Source organism: Mastigoproctus giganteus, chromosome 10 (assembly GCF_048544385.1).
Source record: "Mastigoproctus giganteus isolate SK-2022 chromosome 10, ASM4854438v1, whole genome shotgun sequence".
Taxonomy (NCBI): domain Eukaryota; kingdom Metazoa; phylum Arthropoda; class Arachnida; order Uropygi; family Thelyphonidae; genus Mastigoproctus; species Mastigoproctus giganteus.
The window spans coordinates 44,706,309-44,727,169 of NC_143584.1; the positions used below are offsets into that span (position 1 = coordinate 44,706,309).

General features: G+C 37.8%; 1 protein-coding gene across 2 annotated transcripts in view; it reads right to left on the minus strand.

Moving 5' to 3' along the window:
* The window catches only part of LOC150079006 (cytokine receptor-like), a 453,754-nt gene that overhangs the window by 337,483 nt on the left and 95,410 nt on the right, over window positions 1-20,861 (minus strand). The window contains exon 1 of one of the 2 annotated variants that reach the window (XM_090383340.1): window positions 19,591-19,710. The exons of the other annotated variant lie outside the window; for it this stretch is intronic. The gene's annotated coding sequence lies outside the window, so the exon portion shown is untranslated. Of the gene's footprint in view, window positions 1-19,590; window positions 19,711-20,861 lie in introns of those variants that run through there. 2 annotated transcript variants of the gene reach the window in all.

Below are 20,861 nucleotides of genomic sequence, written 5' to 3' on the forward strand. Positions count from 1 at the left end.
AAAAAAAGTATTATATTAAGTTATTGAACTCAAGTTTTATTCATCATAAAATTAATACAACTCCTTATCACTGTCAAAACTCCCATCCATTAGCTTGGCAATATATGAAGATAGTGATTCGTCATCTGTGTCTGATGACGAATCACTATCTTCATATATTGCCTCGTCCTCAGTTCCATCTATGGCATTTGAAATGCCACACTTCTTAAATGAATTGACAACGATCTCAATCTTGATTTTATCCCAGGATCTTTTCACCTAGGTACAAACTTCTCCTATAATTAGGTTCTTCATTCTTTCTGCTGGAGTCAAATTGTCCCCAGAAGACTTCATCCATTGGTTCCATTCGCCTCTCATGGCAGCTTTGAAGGGTTTGTTAATGCTGACATCAAGGAGTTGGATGTGGGATGTCAAGCCTCCAGGTATGACGGCAAGTTTTGTATTTCGCTCTGCAGCAATCTTCTTTGTGTTTTTTGTTATGTGCCCTGAACTGATCAAGCACCAATAGGGCAGGTTTGCGTAAGAGACCACCTGGTCTCCTGCTCCAAACTTTCTCAAACCAGATCTTAATCCCATTCTGATCCATCCAACCCTTGTCATGAACATGGACAATCACTCCTCAAGGAATGTCTTCTTTTGGCATTGTTTTGTGTTTGAAAATCAGCACAGGAGGCAGCTTGGTTCCGTCGGCACAAGCTAGAACAACTGTATAATGGCTCTTTTCATGTCCACTTGTCTTCACAGTTACATCCCGTTCTTATCAACAGTTCTGTTACTTGGGACATCAAATTGAAGGGGGACTTCGTCCATATTTGCAATCTGTCCCAATTCAAACTGATGTGTCTTCCGACATTGAATGACAAAACGATGAAATTCAAGGACCTTCTGCTTATAGCTTTCAGGCATCTTTTGGGCAAGTCTGGTGCATGTATGCATGCTTAGTCCATTCCATTTCATGAACCTGAAGCACCAATTGTGTCCTCCTTTGAAATCAGTAACTTCTTTTTCATCAGCAATTCTTCTTGCCTCATGCTGAACCATCTTTGTGGACACAGGAATTCCAATTGCCCTTTGCTCTTCAATCCATATCTTCAATTCCCTCTCTAAATCAGGCCATTTTGCTGACTTGCCTCTCATGGCATTCTTCTGCAGTGGCGTTTTCATTAGGGTTGCTTCTTCCCTTAGCCAGTCTCAGATTGTTTTTTCAGTTGGAGGAGGACCAAACTTACGTTCAGCAGCACGATTTCCATTCACTTTTGCAAACTGGATAACTTTTAACTTGAATTCAGCACTGTACGAAAATCTTTTCTGAGCCATTTCTGGGCAGAATGTGGCAAAACATAACCTAATATACAGGTAACAAGTGCGAAACAATGGGCACAAAGACAACAAGCACGAAAAAGCGGGAAATGCAAGTAAAAAAAATCTACAACCACTGTATAAGATGCAACCAGTTTTTAGATCCCAAATTTTTCGAAAAAGGATATGTCTTATACATGGGGAAATACGGTAACTTAAAACGATGCCGCCTTACAAATATTCTGTTTATTCAGAAATGGCTGTGTATTAATGATGCTATTGCACTTAATATATACATAGTCTAAATTTTCTTGCAGCTTGAAGCTTTAGCCCTGAATGCACCTTAGGTTTTTGTAAAGTTATTTTGGTTATTTATTTGATTTTTTTTTTTTTTTTTTAGGAGCATTAGCAACTAAGGCCATATTGTTTCCGGGGATATGTGGTGGTCATTTCCTGACCTTGCCGCATCCTCTGTATTTGGTGGTCACGGGCTCGAACCCCAGTCTAATTAAGAAGCATGTGCTACGCACTGCTGGTCCTGCCCACCTGGCTAAGGAGGCACACATTATTTTGGTTTTCATTTGATTGTTTTGGTTTTTATTTGATTGTTTATAATTTATATGTATATTACTAAACTTTGTTTTTAAGAAACATATTGGAATAATTTCTTTGTTTTGAATTAAATTCCAACCCTAAATTATGCCTAAAGAAATCAGGCATAACTTGGGTAACTGCCGATTTATTTAAAGAATGGATTCTATTTTTGTTTTGTGCCAGCTGTGGAAAACTATTTAAAGCGGAAAAATTTAGATTTCAAAATTTTATTACCATTGGATAATGCGCCACACTATCTAAAAGATTTAACTCATCCAAAATGTTGAAGTAATGTTCCTACCACCTAATACAACTTCTTTAATTCAGCCATTAGATCAAGGCATTATATCTACCTTTAAAACTCATTACATCAGAAAATAGTTACAATGGATTTTGGAAAAAACTGATTCCAAATCTATTGAAGTGATGGAGGCATGGAAACATTTTTCAATTGTGGACTGTATCGGAATCATAGCTTTATTGCTCAAAGAAGTAAAACTGTCAACACATTGTGTGCTGGAATCATAGCTTTGATTGATTGTTTTAAGAATTCTTGGTGCAAGAGCTAATGCGGTTAGAATGTGCCTGTAAAATTTTTTAAAACAGTTTTGTTCTAATTTGCATTTTGCTGCTAATAGTTTCCAAGAGTCACAAAGTGACTATAGCTTGCTTTGGAGATAATATTTGGTTTCATATTTGATTATAGTAATTTATTTTCTTGAGGAACTGAAAAACATCTGCTATATTTTTCCTATCTTCCAGTATGGTTTTGAGAGTGAGGGACTGTTGTTATGGAGGCTTAATGGCACATAAGCTGCTATGGCTATAATATGCCTATTCACTTATTATTTTAAGAGATGAGAAACTTCCATAAAGTCAAAAGAAAATCTGAAATCAGAAATTATTAAAAAGTCCAGTTTGCTTGAGGAAGTCAAAAAATTCAGAAATATTTGCCTTATCACCAATGAGATTTTCAAGAGTTATTGGTTTACGAAGATTTATCAGTGAGATCAAGGATGAAGCTCTGTGTTGTTTATAATAGGGGCAGCCAATGAGAATATGTCTAACAGTCAAATTGTTAGAGCAATGTGTACACTGTGGTGGATCATCTACTGTGAGTAAATAAAGATGTGTCAGATGAGTATGACCTATTCTTGCCCTTGAAAGGACTACTTCTTCTCGTGTTGATGTACGGACACTGGAGTGCCAAATTTTTGGATCTTGTTTAAACTGAAAGAGTTTATTATTAGTCTGAGAGTGCCAGAGTGCTATCCATTGTGATAGGCAAGCAGCATGAATGATTTGTTGATAGTCTGATGCTGGAACAGGGATATTGGTTAAATCTAAGGTAGTTGGATATTTTGCAGCTTTATCAGCCAATTCATTGCCTAAAATACCGGAATGGGCTGGAATCCAACAAAAAGTGACCAGTTGGTGGCGTTTTTTGATTTGTAGTAACAAGCTTCTGATTTCATCTAGAATAGAGTGAACTTTATCTGCAGAATTACGTAGCGACATGATTGAGCTGAGGGAATTGGTATAAATAACAGATTTTAAGGCACAAGAATAGAGATTTTCTAAAGCTAGTTTTATTGCATATAATTCAGCAGAAAAGATATTAAATTCTGATGGAAGGAATACTGATACAACTGTATTTGGAAACACTGCAGCTGCTCCAACATTTGAATTAGATTTAGAGCCATCTGTATAAATTTGGTAGAAATCAATATATCTTTGAGTGTGAATATCATGAAGTTATTTGACATTTGTTGCTTGCAAAATATTCTTTCTCCATTGGCAGAGGTATGTGTCACATGTTGGAAGAGGAGGAGGAGCCCATGGTGGTTGAGTAAAAGTTGGTACCTGCTGTACGGAAAGTATGGAAATATTCCAAACCTGTGCCAGTTCAAGAAGGCAAAGACCAGCTGGTTTTACTATGCTGGGTTTGTTTCTGTATAGGTTTTCTAACGGTGGGTTTAAAAGGTATGACTGAACGGGCTGAGAGGCACAACTTTGTATCTTGGCAGCATATTTTAGTAACAGTGTTTTCCTGCATAAAGTTAGTGGGGGCTCATGACCTTCAATTTAGAGACTATGTGCTGGCGACGTTCTGAACGCACCAATTGCAATTCTCAAAGCACTGTGTTGAATGGGATCAAGATCCATGATAATCACCATAATCGAGACGGGATCTGATTAATGCCTTGTACAACCGAAGCAGGGAGGTACGATCTGCACACCACATTTGGGCAGATAAAGCTCTGAGTATGTTTAACTTTTTTAGACAGGAAGTCCGTACATTTTTAATATGATCTAGGAAATTTAATTTGTGGTCAAGGATTAATCCTAGAAATCTGATGTTAGTAGCGATTGGGATGGAGATATTGGAAATTTGAAGTTCAGGATCCGGATGAAGTTTTCATTGTCTACAAAAATGGATTGCAATTGTTTTCTGCTGAGAGTCAGTAGCCGTTAAGGCTGGTCCATTGTTGTATTTTATTTAGTGATATTTGAAGCTGTCTTTCAATAGATGTCATGTTTTGGGAATGGCAGGAGATGGAAAAGTCATCTGCATAAAGATAAATCTCAATTGTGTTTGGAAGATGTTTAGTGATGGAATCAATTCTAATAGCAAAAAGAGTGGCACTCAATACTGATCCCTGTGGAACACCTTCTTCCTGAATGAAAGTTGAAGAGAGGGCATGTTGGTATCGAACTTAGAATGATCTAGTATGTAGAAAGTTCTCAATAAATATAGGAAGGCTGCCACGTAGTCCGAGAAAGTAAAGATCACTAGCGTTCTCTATGTCTATTGAAACCATTACTAGATGTTCATGTTTGACAAAAGCATTACAGATGGAAAATTCAGCCCTGACCATAAGATCTAAACATACCTGTTTTGACGAAAGCCATACACACTATGGCTCATTAGCTGCCTGACTCAATGATCCAGACAAGTCTTCTGTGGATAATTTTCTCAAGGATTTTGCTGAAGCAGCTCGAGAGAGATATGGGTCTATAGCTATAGGGGTTGGATGGATCTTTTCCAGGTTTCAGGAATACCAAAACTGTAGAGTGATGCCAAGAAGCTGGAAAAACATTTTCTAAAAATATGCGATTGAAAAAGCCTAGGAGGCACAAAGCTTTATCATTAAGATGTTGTAGCATGACATAATAAATCCCATCTGGCCCAGCAGCACCATTGCGGGCTGTTCTAATGACATGTAACAGTTCAGAATATTGCAGAGGTTTGTTATATGGGAGAAGGGGGGAAGTTTCAAAATTAATACCATGCTTTTCTTTAGTTTTTTGAATTCATTGGAATGAGGTAGTATAGGCTGATGCTGCTAAGATTTCTGCAAAAGTATTGCCCAAAGCATTGGCTATATCTACAAGATTAGACAGATCTTTCCCATTCCGGGAGAGGTATGATAGGAAACTTACCAGACAGCTGTCTAATTTTTTTTCCATATTATTTTGGGATCAGTGTTTCTGTGAAAACTGGATGCAAAACTGGTCCAAGATTCTTTCTTTGCTTGCTTTTGTATGAAGAGGTCTTCAAGATCTTTTAAAGAGTAAGTACAGTATGGCGGTAGGTAGATTGAGACAAGTGTTATTGCACTATGAAGAGTTATACGAACAGCAACAGCTTCTATTTCAGTTTGAAGTGGGATATGTTTAGTTTGGATATTTGAATTTACTAGGATTGCTACACTACCACCATGGGCAGCGGTAGCAGTATTTCGATCTCTTTATCACCTTCAAATTTCACCTTCTTTATTGAAGGTGAAATTTGTGAGGGTAGGTAAGTTTCCTGTAAACAAAAGGCAACTGGAGAATATTGGTTAATTAGGTATTGAATATTGTCTTTGTTGGAACGAAAGCCTCTGCAATTCCATTGTAAGATTCTGTGGTTCATTTTGGTTTAGTTGAGGATGATTCATCTCACTGTTTTTTGTTTGAGGAGGATTTTTGTTCGGTCTTTTTTCGGGAAGGTAGGGCGTCTAGTATCCATAGTCTCGTTTGTGTGAAGTTCTAGTATGGGTTCTTCGTGATCTGGGTTTACACCTACTTCCATACTACTGGTGGATGATTCAGGTTTATTGTTGTCTTTAGTAGTTTTTCTTTGTCATGCGGGACTGTCTGAGTCTCAATTGGGATACTGATTGGAATGTTGGTCGATTCACTGATTTTAATTTGATGTGTGTCTTTTACAGAGTTTGATAATGTGTTTTTAACCCAGTTAGCTAGAGATGGGCTGGGAGGTATTGATACATCTGTTTGAGCTGCTGTTGAATGAAAGCTTAGAGTTTAAGATGCATATGAACGACTGGGCATGGTCGACATAACCTGTCTGCGTGCCTCGGGGTACATGACTTTGTGCTCTATTTTATATTTTTGGATTTTCTTCCCTATTTTCCACATTTCACAAGATTTGGAAAACGTGACTTTCTTTGCAGTTGGGAAAAATGGGACTTGAGGCTAAACAGTCTGCTTGCGTATGCTCCTTGGAACCACAAATTGGAAAAATGACATCACCTCTACATGCTTGTTGCGAGTGTCCATATTTTTGACATTTAAAGCAACATATGGGATTAGGGATATAAGGCCGTATTCGGCAGTTTAAGTAGCCAGCTTTTACTGAGGATGGTAAATCTGGGGTGCTGAATGTTAAAATTATGGATTGAGTTGGAACAAGTTTTCCATCTTTTTGGTCTTTATACGTTTTGCACTAATTACTTTTTGATTGCCCAGTTCCTGCACTAATTCCTCTTCAGATACTGTAATCAGGTCCCACTCTGTGATGACACCTTTTGACGAATTTAACGTATTGTGGAGAGTGATAGATACCAGTAGCCCAGCAAAAGTTGTTGTTTTAAGCAGCCATTCTGAATGTTTTGAGGAGGCTGTTTCGATTAGGAGGTCTCCGGATTGCAGTCATTTAACCATTTTTGGTGTTCCAGCAATGGATTCCAAAAATCTTTGGATGACAAATGGTGATAATTTGCCGACAGGCTGGTTGGAGAGCGAATGTATTACAAAAAAGTTTGGCATCTCATTGCACTGAACTTCTCTTCGGAGCCTTTTTGGTTAGTTCAGGTCATCATAATTTGGTTTGTCTGGCCTTGAATTTGAAGACTCTAGTGGTGGATAGTCGTTTATATCCATGATTACTCCTTTTCGCGCTGGAGGATAACTTTTTCCCCAGGTTACCGGCCCCACCACGGGGAGGCAGGAGCAGTGCCACTCAGAGGCCAAGCGGTTGAAGTGTTAGTTAATTAGTAAAAATATAAACAGAGGAAAATGTAAAGAAAGGTGTATTTCCTTTCTGTGTTCTAACTTGTGGCTTTTCAAGTATAGAACTGTTTTTAAAGTAAGACTGTTGAAAGAAATGTGAACTTAAAATATAATTTCAGTCGCATCTCGAGAGCACTTTATGAATTGCAAGAATATCGCTTGGCACCAGGGACCGAGTGATGTTCGTTTAACTCTTTAAAGCAGTTCCAGCACTCATCTGCAAAAGCTGAACAAGTAATCAGTACATGTTCTACTGTTTGTTGTGTGTGATAGATAGGACATGGGTGGTCCTCCCCTCGCAAAAGATAAGAATGGCTGAAATGCACATGTCCTATTCTTAACCTTGCAAGTCGTGTCTATTTTTCTGTATGCTGGATTTCCATGGTTGGAATAATCTTTTAATCTGATGTAGTGGTTAGTACTTGCCATTGCTGCTGCCAGTGATGTATCCCACTGTGATGAATAACTTGTTTGTAATCTGAAAAGGGATATATTCTGAAGGAGAGATGTTGTTTTTAGCTTCTTTAGCAGCTCTGTTTGCTTGCTCATTACCATGTATTCCGACATGACTTGGGATTCAGCAAAATCCAGCAATTTGATTCTCGCACTGCTTCTATTGGAATGAGCAGAAGCCTGGAAAACAAGATGCAGGGCATTCCAGAGACTGCTGGGAGTCATTGCGGTACAAATAAACACATGGGTTGTGTTAGGGTAGCTAAGAATAGGAACAGGTGCATGTACACCAATGCTAGAAGTTTGGTAAATAAATTTGATGAATTTGAGGTATTGCTCAAAACATCAAAGGCAGATATTGTTGGGATATCAGAGATGTGGTGTCACACAGATATAAGGAATGCAGAACTGGAATTTGGGGAGTACAACGTCTACAGAAAGGATAGACTGGATAGGAAGGGAGGAGGGGTTATACTATTAGTTAAGAAATACATAAAATCCAAGGAAGTGAAGCCAGTGGACATCGCTGGACAGTGCAGTGTCGAGTCAGTTTGGTGTTACATAAGCATTGGGAGATCAAATTTCAGAGTAGGAGTGCATTATAGGTCTAATGACTCTGATGAGTATAATAAACTGTAGAGGGAAATAGAGTGGGCCAGTAAATCAGAGAGTCTTATAATGGGGGATTTTAATTCCAGATATTGACTGGAATTTGTGGGTTGGTCACTCACACACTAGCAAGGCTTTTGTGGATTTACTGGATGATTGTTTTCTACATCAGCATGTTCCGGAAGCAACTAGAGGGAGTAATATTCTTGATCTGATTATCAGTGGTGATCCTTCATGCATTAAGAATCTGCAGATAAAGGAACCACTAGGTGGCAGTGATCACAGTGTGCTGAAGTGGGATTTATTCAAAGAGGTAACTACCATCAGGGGTAAAGGGAAGGGTTTTTGCTTTCGTAAAGGTGACTATGGTGGTCTGAGACAGTATTTAAATTCTATACAGTGGGACCAACTGATAATGTTACCAACAGCAAATTCAAAATGGGAAGCATTCAAACAATTCATCTTGGAAGCTCAGTGGAGGCTTTACATACCAACTAAAAAATATTGTTCAAGGTTTAGGCCTAAATGGATATCAGATGAACTAGACATATGGCAGAGAAGAAAAATGCTTGGGATACATAAATTAATGGGTGACATGGAAGCCTATGATAGATATAAGCTGGTCTGTAACCAAGTCACAAAGGAGATTAGGCAGGCAAAGGCAGATTATGAGAAATCCTTGGTAAAGGATGCAAAGAAAAACAACTCTAGTGTAAACTCTAGAAGGAAAGGGATGAATCAGATTGGTCCACTGGATATTGATGGTTCAATTGTTGATGATCCTGCTCAGGTGGCTAACAAACTAAATGAGTATTTTGTATCTACATTCACCCACAAGGAGTTATTCAGGGAGGGGAATGCCAGAAGTGAGTTAAACTCTGGCAGTGAGCTAGATGATTTTTTAATAACTGAGAGGAAAGTGGAGGAGAAATTGTTGCAGATAAACATAAAAAAAAGGTACCCAGGGTGGATGGGATCTATCCAGTTATATTAAAGGAAGTAAGCAAACCCTTAGCCATAATTATGCCAGCTTCTTTGGACTCAGGGGAGGTACCAATAGACTGGAGATGTGCAAATGTGACCCCAATTCACAAAGGAGGATCAAAGGGCAATACAAGTAATTATAGACCTGTTAGTTTAACTTCTGTTCCAGGAAAATTAATGGAGACACTGGTTAAAGAAGCACTGCAGGATCATCTAGGCAAGACTTCAGTTATAGCTCGGACAGAGCATGGTTTTATTAAGGGAAAGTCTTGCCTGACCAATTTGACTGGATACTATGATGTGGTCACAAAGGAACTGGATGCAGGGAATAACTCTGATATCATATATTTGGATCTTAGAAAGGCTTTTGATACTGTTGCAACTGGAGCAGTGCGGCATTGGAGGCAAATTGCTGCTATGGATAAAGGGATGGTTGAGTGGGAAAAGACAGAGTGGTAATCAATGGACACTGCTCATCGTGGACTAATGTAATTAGTGGAATTCCTCAGGATTCAGTGTTGGGTCCATTGTTGTTTTTTCTATTTATATCAAGCTTAATGTCCAAATTTGCAGACAATATGAAAGCTGGCAGGGTTGTTAAGGATACTAATGACAGTACGCTGCTGCTGCAGCAGCAGGATCTAGAAAAGTTGAGCAGATGGGCTGAGAGGTGGCAAATGAAGTTTAACATTGGCAAATGTAAAGTACTACATATGGGAAGCAGTAACTCCAGAATAACGTATCAACTCTGTGGTACTACACTGACAGTGGTAGAGAACAAAACAGACCTGGGAGTAATTGTGCAAGCAGATGTGAAATTTTCTGAGCAGTGCAGACTAGCTCTGCAAGAGTAGCTCATAGTGTCTTGTCAATGATATACAGGAATTTTTCTAGCGGGGATAAGGAGGTGATTATCCCCTTCTATAAGGCAATGGTTAGGCCACACCTTGAATACTGTATACAGGTCTGGAGGCCTCATTTTAAGAAGGATGTAGAGCTGTTTGAATGAGTACAGAGACAGGCAACAAGATTAGTGAATGGAACAAAGGGTTGCTCTGAAGAAGAAAGGCTTAAATTTTGCAAATTACAGTGTCTGGAGACTAAGCACCTGCGAGGTAATCTGACTGAGGTGTATCAAGCCTTAAATGGTTTGAACATGCTCAATGCTGATGGAATTTTTCCTCTTGCTCAGAATAATCTCCTGACAGGGCATAAATTCAAATTGAGGAAAGACAGATGTAGGATAGATGTGCAGAAGTTTGCCTTTAGCCAGCAGGTAGTTGGTTGGTGGAACAGACTTCCATCCTTTGTTGTGGAAGTTGATAGCCTAAATAAATTTAAGGCTGAGCTGGACAGGTATTTGGAATGAACGGAGGGGTGAAATGGGAACAGTTTTTTTTTTTTTGTTTTAGCTGATGCTGCATAAGCTTGCTTTCTTGCATCATATGCCTCTACTAATGCTAATGTTACGACATTGTTCAAGGAGTTTTGATATTCTGTATTGAATTTGCTGTTGTAGTGGATGTTTGTTAGAATTGATATTTTGTATTGCCATCATGGAACTACAGAAGTCAGTGAAAATGATGCTGTTTTGGAAACTTGAATGGTTGATTTGGTTTAGAGTTAACATAATGGCTTGCAGTTCTGCAGTATAAATGCTGCAATCTTTTGGGCCAATGTAATGTAAGAAAAGTAAACTACCGCTCCCACGTGAGAATCAGTTTTGGTATCTGTATATAAAGCAATGATCTGAAAATTGTGCCTTAATTATAGGCAGCATGCAGTTGTGGAATCATAGCTTTATTACTCAAAGAAGTAAAACTGTCAACATGTATGTGTATGTGTGTGTGTGTGTGTGTTTGAAAAATGTATGGCCAGAGTTAGTTCATTCAGGAAAAATGGTCCTACTACCAGAAAACAGAATCGGTGTGATGGTAGAACTGCTAAGTTGGTAGGAGGGGAAGGTTTTGATGATATGACTACTGAAGACTTTCACGAATTACTAGTAGAAAGGAAAGAGCAAAGCGGATTTGGTGGAAATGGCATCGGAGGTAAACCAAATCAATTCAAAGGATGATAGCGCAAATGAAAATTCTGCAGTTCCAAATTTTACACTAAAAAGCATATGGGGAAGCATGAACTTAGCTGGGCAATTAGAATCTTATTTTATTTTTTTAATGCGGATTCTTCAACTGGAAGGAACACAAAGTTCAAAAGGGAGCTTCAAAAATGCTTCGGTTCATACCATGCAATTTACAAAGATCAAACAAGCAAAAGCAAACAATTCCAGAATACTGATATTTTAAAGAGAGCAGAAGATACACAAAATTTAGATGCTGCAGAAGAAAGTTCAGAAGGTGAAGATATTCTGCAACTGAGAAAATGTTCTCATTTGATTGTGCTTAGCCGCAATGAAGAGGAAGAAAATTAAATGAACGTAGATTAACTGACATATTATGTATCAGTTTGTAAACTGTTTTTCAGTTATTACTATTTTTAATAAAAATTAAGTTTCCGATAATTATAAAAAAATGATGTATTTTTGTTAGCTTTTGGAGTGTAACCCCCCCCCCCCTTTTTGTATTGGTTCTTAGATCCGTACAACACAGTTTCACACTACACAAGAATTTATAGGAACCTAACTACTGCGTTATATGAGGGTTATCTGTATTTGCCTTGGGGAAAACAGACTCCTACCAGGTACATCCCCTGGGTGAAAGATAGGGGAGCCTCATATGTTGCTCCAAATGAGGAATAGAGCAGCCTCTCCCCATCTCCTTCAAAAAATTGTTTTTGAAGGAGATGGGGAGAGGGGGATGCCAGAAATCTTGCTCTGGTGACTAAACATGGGTTTCACTATTTCGTCTCCAATAAGCAAAGTGGTGGTATTGCACCGGTTGATTAGAGTCATCTAACACCTAGTGTTAAGTATTAATACATATTAGTATTATATTATATGTATTGTATCGTATTATTAGTGTTATTTTATATTAGTATTATTATTAGTAGTAGTACCGTACATGGGTTGGGGAGGATGCCAGAAACTTTGCTCTAGAGACTAAACATGGGATTCATCACTTCAAGCTTCCAATAAGCAAAGTGGTGGTATTGCACCAGTTGATGAGCATCATCTGCCACCTAGTGTTAGTATTATATTATCTTATAGTACTGTATTATTAGTGTTATTTTATTGTATTCAACAATGCCCTGTGGATATCTACACAAACTTACTTTAGTCACTAGCTGACTGATTCAGGATTTCTCCCACTGACTCACATGTGGAATCCAAATATCAGTTCCATCAGTTTTTAGACTTCCAGGTAGTAAGCCCTATCCTGTCATATCTAAAGCCTTGAGCATCATAATTAGTAAATGTGCTGCTCTGGAAGCATTTACCAATTCTGGTTCCTGAGGCACAATATTCCAACTAGCTATAACAAAGTTTACTTTTTTTTTTTTTAGATTCCTAAATACAGTGGATTCTGGTTATTTGGGCCACCAGTCAATCATGGCAAATCTTAAAAAACAGAACCCAATCAAGAAAATAGCCAGAGTTTACTTCGCTTAATTGGGACAACATGCCGTTTAATCGGGGCAGGAGATTGTAGCACTGGAGATTACCGTATGATTGTCTGCGACCGTACCACATGGTTCGGCTGCATTTCTAGAGGTCACAACTATAAAACAATTAGCAGTCACCTGTTTATTGGACTTTTCTGTTAGTGCAATTTATCAAAAAATGGAGAGTAAACTCGATCTTATTGAATTTGCGATAATACCGACAGCTAGAATTCTGTGGATTATTATTATGTGAAATGTGTGTACCCTAACATGGAATCTTCAATCGTATAAAAAAAATAATTTTTAGAGTCTTCTCTTTATTCCTATTTTTAAAGTTTCATAACTTGTTACTCCGTTCTCACTTGCGCGTATCGTGTTACTTGCAATTTGTGTGTGCAGTGTTCTTTGTTATTGATTGCTTATCTTTTTATTGTTTTAAATTTTAACTCCCACCCACAAATGTCAGGAAACAGAAATGTCAACTAGTTAGTATGTACATATTACAGTACATATTAATTATTCCGAGGCGCCTCTGTAGCCAGGAGCAGCAGTGCATTGCACACGCTTCTTGATTAGACCAGGGTTCAAGCCTGTGACCACCAAATACGGAGGATGCGGAAAGGTCAGGGAATGACCACCGCATATCCCCGGAGCAATATGGCCTTAGTTGCTAATGCTCCTAAAAACCAAATAACAACAACAATTATTCCATTATCACGTATAATTTCAGTTTTTAATTGGTAAGGTAATAAAGGGTGAATTTGTGCTTAACATATCTTTACTTTTATAGCTTTGAATAATACTCCTCCTATTTTCGCTAATTAGAATCGCTGTTTAATAGAATTAAAATTCAATTCACAAATGTGATCAATATGACCGGTGCTTACTACACATCGTATAGTAAATGGTACTTTATTATGGTGAGTCCATCGTAACGTGATTTGATTGTACAGTGAACCAATTGTAAAACAGTGGTTCATTGTATTTTTAACTATTTACTTGAAACTTCGGAAAATTGGGGCAGCCACTTAATCGGGCAAAAATACAGTAGTCCCGATGTGTCCCAAATAACTGGAATTGACTGTATTTAGATAAACATCAGAATAAACAAATCTGCTTAAAAATTTTTTTTTTTTTTTTTTAATGTAAACAACAAACACAGGAGGTATTGGAACCTATAATACTTAAATTTTAAGTACCGTGCTTGGGATGGAGGTTGAGAAGACAAAAGAAGATATTTGTTGACACTGAACTTGAACTTCTGAAGACTGTAATTTTCAGGAAATACGTATGAAGGTAGGTTGTTCCAGAAAACAGCAGTTGAATGAATAAACAAGGAAGATGAAAAGTTGGTTCTGTGAGTTTGAAGATGGACAGTAAAAGGATGTTGGCAGCACAACACGTGTTCGGACTGTTTTGAAAAGAGAGCGGGAATTACAGAAGCCAATTCAGAAGAACAGTGCCCAAGGAAGTATCTGTAGAAGCATGCAGCAGAATCATTATGTCTATGAGACAGCGAGTGGAGAGACTCTGTTAGAGATAAATCATTAATTAACCTAACTACCCTCTTCTGAATGGAATCGAGAAACCTGAGAGAGGTTTTGGAGGCACCACCCCATATGTGGGAAGAATATTCCATGGCAGGGCAGATTTGCGATTTATACAGTGAGCAGCTGTTGGGAAGAAAAGTAACGACAAGAGTGAAAGAAAAAACCAAGTTTTTTAGATGCAGACGAAGCAATATTTTTAATGTGCTTGTGCCAACAAGAGATTAGAAGTCAGGGTAAAGATATATATCATTTTGCTTAGAAATCGGAGTGTCACTAAAGATAAGCATAGGACAGAAGAATCATTTTTGCGAGACATAAAAGACAAGACTGAGTTTTAGAAGGGTTGAAATCTACTAAGTTGTCTTTGCCCCACTGGAGAATTACCTGAAGATCGGCATTTAAGGAATTGGTAGAAGATTTTCGAGAAGTTGAAGCTATTTGAGCAGGGCAAGGTTTCTCAAAATGAAAAGTAGAATGCAATGTGCTATCATCGGCAAAACTATGGATAGGATTTCCAGTCAATGGAAGAAGATCATTAATATACAAGAGGAAAAAAGTGTGGGAAAGAACTGAACCTTGGGGGGGGGGGGGGTGGACACCCGCATTAATGGAGAAGTTAGAAGACAGAGAGCCATCTACCATCACCCTCAGTGAGCGATCAGAGAGAAAACTGGATAACGAATTACAAAAAACAGTTGGCAACCCATAAGATAGAAGCATATTTAGAAGACCTTAACAAACATAATCGAAAGCCTTTGGGATGCCAAGAGCAACTACTTGTGTTTCACCAAACTTTTCCATTAAATTAGTCCATAAATGGGTAACATAAGCCAGAATATCACAAGTGGATCGACACTGACGGAATCCATTCTGGCGATCGTTGATCAGATGGAAGGTTTCTAGGTAGTTTAAGAGTTGGCAGTTCATTGATTTCTCCATTACTTTAGAAAGAGTAGAAGTAATTGTAATGGGACGATAATTGGATGGGAGGGATTTGTCACCCTTTTTAGGAACTGGCTGGATATATGAGCAAATTTCCAAGCAGAAGGAAAAACACCTTTGGAATAGGAAAGTGAAAAAAGGTGGCAAAGAATAGGAGTAAGTTCAGAAGCACAAGTTTTGAGAACAGATGGAGAAATACCATTGGGACCTGGAGCTTTCTTAGCATCAAGTTTCGTCAAAATCATTCTGACATCCTTTTGATGGAAGACCACAGAAGGCATTGAATGGTGCGTGTTGGGAATGGTGGGAGGTCTTTTACCAAGATCATTAATACGCAAGTTGGAAGAAAAATGGGATACTAGCAGGTCAGTTTTATCCTTGTTTGAAGTGACAACAGAACCATCTGGTTTAGACAGAGGTGGGAGCAGATGGGCAAAAGTTGCGGCCAATAGCTTTGTCAAGAGACCAGAATGCTCGGTTCCATTGGGGCAAGAAGCAAGTTTTCTACTCTTAGCCTGTTCACTCTAGTTTGGACTGATCAATAACTGCTTTACAATTGTTTTGAGTTTTGGTGTAGGCAGAAAATGAAATTGAAGAATTAGAAACAAGCCAATTACGATATGCAACATTCTTCTCTTGAATAACCTTAGCACATTTATTGGAAAACCAAGGTTTAGATAAAGGACGAGATTTTAAAGTAGAGTGTGGGATAAAATATTCCATTCCTGCAAGAACAATTTCACTGACACGATCTGAGCAAAAGTTGACATCAGAAGTTTTGAAACAGTAATCCGACCAAGGGAAAGAAATCTCGCAAATCATCCCATTTTGCATTCTTATAATGCCAAACAACATGAGGTTGGGAATAGCCATGAGATAAAGGCTCCATTGGACAAGAGACAATCACCAAATTGTGATCTGAAGTGCCTAAAGTACCTCTCACTTCAACCGTGTACTTAGAAGGGTTGTTTGTGAGAAAAAGATCAAGCATTTTGGCTGTATGATTAGGATTATCCAGTATTCTTGTAGGTAAATGAACAATCTGTGCAAGGTCATTAGTAATTGCAAAAGCCTCAGCATCTCAACCAGCTGGGTCGGTGTGACTAGAAAATGGAAGCCAGCTAGAGTTATGAACATTAAAATCACCAAGGAAAATTACCTCACTGTTAGGAAAGTTGGACTGGAGAAAGTCAAGTTGCAAAGAGAGGAAGTCAAAAGCTCCAAGTGATTAGTGGAGTTGGGAGAACAGTAGAGACAACAGATGAATTTGACACAATGAGGTAGAGAGATTTTAAGCCAGAGAAGATTCCAAATTGCCAAGTCTCTGACAGGGAATATCGGAACGGACATATGCACAAGTACCACCTTTGAGGCACATACAGCGAATAATTTGGGCATCTGAGATGAGCGGTAGTTGAATCAACCGATAACTGAGATTCTGTCAGAAAAAGTGCATGGGGTTTGGCAGACTGCAAGTGGAAATGGACATCGCTGAGATTAGAATTGAGACCGCATATATTTGTGAAATGAATTAGGAAGTGCTTGGGAGGTTTAGACCTTTTCGCAGATAAGCTTGCTCTATTAGTTTGACAATTCATGGTGTATTCAATAAGAAAAAGTGGGTGGGACATGCTGTATGAAGTAATGAAATTTTTGGATATGGCATACACATGACAAGAATATACCCAGATCCTTGATATAACATGGCCTCGACAATGCTCCCCGCATACACACTACTCGGACTCTGTCCAGTCACTATCTGGCAGAGTAGAGGTAGCAAGATTATACACTAGCTGATCCAGAAGCCTCCTAGAGAGTTACCAATAGGTTCGGTCCAGTGTACTAACTAGCGGCTGGTCTGCGAACGCCGTTTTAGAGCTGTACTCTCGAAATGTAAGGAATATTGGATCTCGCCACGATGTTCATCAAAAGTCATCAATCATTCTGCATGATGGAAGAGATAGGGAAGGGTTGACCGGAACTTAGCTGTAGAGACTGAACATGGGTTCCACCACTTCAAGCCTCCAATAAGCAAAGTGGTGGTATTGCACCGGTTGATTAGAGTCATCTACCACCTAGTACTGCCTGGTAACATAGAGGGATGGCATTCCTCCATGTGGTGTGGGCGCCACACCTCAACCCCTGCATACGTTGGTTCACACCTGAGTGGTCACCCACCATGTACTTGTGCATGGAGGTTACACCCAGGATTACTAACAGTTCCACCATCGTGAAGGTGCAAGCAGAGGATTTGGCTGCCATAGACCGTCCAGACTTCACCGAAATTGGGTCCACTTGACTTGAGTGTCACCCAAATATCAGTTCCATCAGCGTTTTAGACTCCCAGGTAGCAAATACAGTTTGTCTGGCCTATCTGAGAGAATGTCTGTCACAACCTCAAGGACCATAAAATTATTCTATTTACTAAATTATCACAAAAAAATTATAATTTAGTAAAGTTATAAGCAAACAAACATCTGTCACTGAATAGTTATTTGTGAAAATCTGTGAATGAATATTTCAAATGTGCAAATTGTTGAAGAGAAATCAGTCACTCTTTGGAAAGGTTGTGTGAATATATACAAGTAGAGTAGTATTAATTATCCCAAAGTATTCTGCATCATCCAAATAATAAAAAAAAAAGCCAGAGGGAATTGAAGCAGTGAAAGAAGCATAATAACAATAGCCTATTTATAAAGGTGGTTAAAAAAGACATAAAATGCTAATGACAAGTAAAAACACCCACTGGAGTACTGACATCTTCCTTTTCAGATTTCGTTAATTTTCACTAACAAAATCTGAGAAGGAAGATACCTGTAATCTCCTGGCTGCAAAGGATTGATCTCCAATAGAAGGCAAAACACATTATGACAGAATTTTATCACAACAGAAATGCTGAATTACATCTCTAGCTACCAGTGTTTTGGGAATAAGAATTACTCATTCATGCAAAATTAATTTGGAATTAATTTTTGATTAATATTGACAACCATGCTTGTTTGGAAGCAAAAATTAAAGGTTCTCAAGTTACATAAGCCAAAATTTTATTACCAGGTGTGGATGAATGCAATTCAAATTTTTCAGAAATATGACAATGATACCATTGCCTTTCAAAGCTGAACTGCTCTGAAGTTTTCGGCAGTGCACTAGAAGAATGAAAACAAAGATGCATGTAGCAACATAGGGATAAGACTGACATTAACAGGAGCATCACATATATGCTAGCTAAAATCATACATTATTAAATGTATATCAGTGCCAATATATAAATTAAAAAAATAAAATACCTAATATAATTCATAAAAGATGAAAAAATTACATCCAAGCAAAAATGGGCAGGCTCCTAATTCTGAAATAAAGAACGAAATCAAAACTACTATATTTATTATATATACTATTATTTTAATAGTATATATTATTATTAATAGCGGATCTAACTGTTTTGTTCATGAATCTTATTTTGAATTCTTGAATTACAGTTTTACAGTGTCTGCTACTAAATGTTATAATAGCAGACGATAAAGCAATATTCAAGCAAAATTTTTCACATAGTGCAAAAACTACTTTCACAATGTAGTGACCACTTTTGGGTTGTCCAATGTTTGAACGCTTGGTCAGGTTGTACTGGAAACATCAATCGAGTACCAATATGGAAATGCACACCAGATGTCGCGATTATAGAGGGAAACACTACCAGTTTATCAACATTTGTTAAATAAAGCCATTATTTATAAATTCTGCGTGTTAAAGCTAATTTTTTGTTAAAACCGTTAAAGCTAATTTTTTATATAAAAAGCTGAATCTGTAAAGCACGTCCTATTATATGTAATATTTTCAAATCATAATGTGCAAGCCATTTTTGTTACCATTTCAGTTCTCATTGTGTTCATGGCTAATTACGAAATACAAAAAAACAACTTTCTTTGTATTTTTTTTCAGAGAATTTTCCCTTCCTTGTTCCTACTAATCACATTTATTTAAATCTGAAAAGAAATAAATTTTCATTTTGGCATGTTCACATTTCTAGTTATACACTTATTTTTAAATTTCCTTATATCTAGAGAAAGAAGTAACTGCGATCGAGTAACGAAATCTAGTAGTCAGCTAAATGCTATAATTCGATTTATAACTGCGGAATACGATAAAACTTTCTAAATTAAACTGACAGTGGGATGCCACTAATCACGCAAAGTATACCGCTTGTCTATACAGTAGCAGACTACAACCACAGCCGCATTCCACTGCTAAGATTTTAAATATACAAAGATCATATGACATAACAATTAATAATCGTACTTACATATAGGTGTCATCTACGATGATACGGCATGCTTCAAATGGCATAATTTCTTCTGAAGAACAGAAGAATATTAATGCAAAACAGTTTCTAAACTTCCAACAGTAACCTTACACCAAAGCTCTCGCCATTTCTGAGAAACGCAATGTTAAAACATCTATGCCGTCACTGCACTCTCGTTCGCAGAGTCGTTCAAAAATGACCCGCTTTGGTGTTCGTCCCGCACGTGTACATTCACAAACTCCTAAAACGTGCACTGACACTCTTCTAAGCAAGCAGTAGTAATAGCAACCCTGCTTCCTTAGAAAAAGAGGAAAAATAAAAAATACTCAACTTATCTTAAGTCACAAATCCGAAAGCATACGAATTAAAGTTGATCCAAAAAACTTTTACCTTCTTTCATTATTACATTGTTAGCTATGAAAGAGGTGTTACATTGAGATACAAAAGGAAATTAATTTTAACAAATTTTACTAAGGATTAAAAAAATTAAGTTAAAATTTAAAAGTCACTTCTATTAAATCGATTGTCGAAATAACAGAAAAGAAATAACTTAGCAGGTTTTTTTTAAGCCTTCACTTGAAATCTTTTAACAAAAATGTGTACAATGAGTCGTTGGCCATTTGAAAGTAGATATCCGCCACATAGCAAAGACATCTTTATTGTTATGGATGCTTAATGGCACATAAGCTGCTAAAGCAATAATGTGCCTATTCACTTATTATATTAAAAGATGAGTTTTCCATAAATCAGAAGAAAATCTGAAATAATTAAAAAGCCCAGTTTGCCTGGGGAATTCAAAAAAATCAGAAATATTTGCCTTATCACCAATGAGATTTTCAAGAGTTATTGGTTTATGAAGATTAACCAGTGTGATCAAGGATGAAGTTCTGTGTTGTCTATAGTTGGGACAGCCAATGTGAGTATATCTAACAGTCAAATTGTTAGAGCAATGTGTACACTGCGATGGATCGTCTCTTGTGCAAAGATGTGTCAGATGAGTATGACCTATTATTATTATTATTATTATTAGCCACATGGTACAAGGAAGCCTGAGGCTTATGCTGCACCAGCCAAAAAAAAAAAAAAAATTCCCGAGTTACCCTGAGAGAGAGAGAGAGAGAGAGAGAGAGAGAGAGAGAAGTAGAAAGGAATCACCAAGAAAGAGAAGGATGATGATATCCAGCTCAGGACCCTGGGTTTGCCAAGCCCATACTCACCAGATGTGAGCCCCCTCGCCCTTGAAAGGACTATTTCTTCTCGCCTTGATGTAG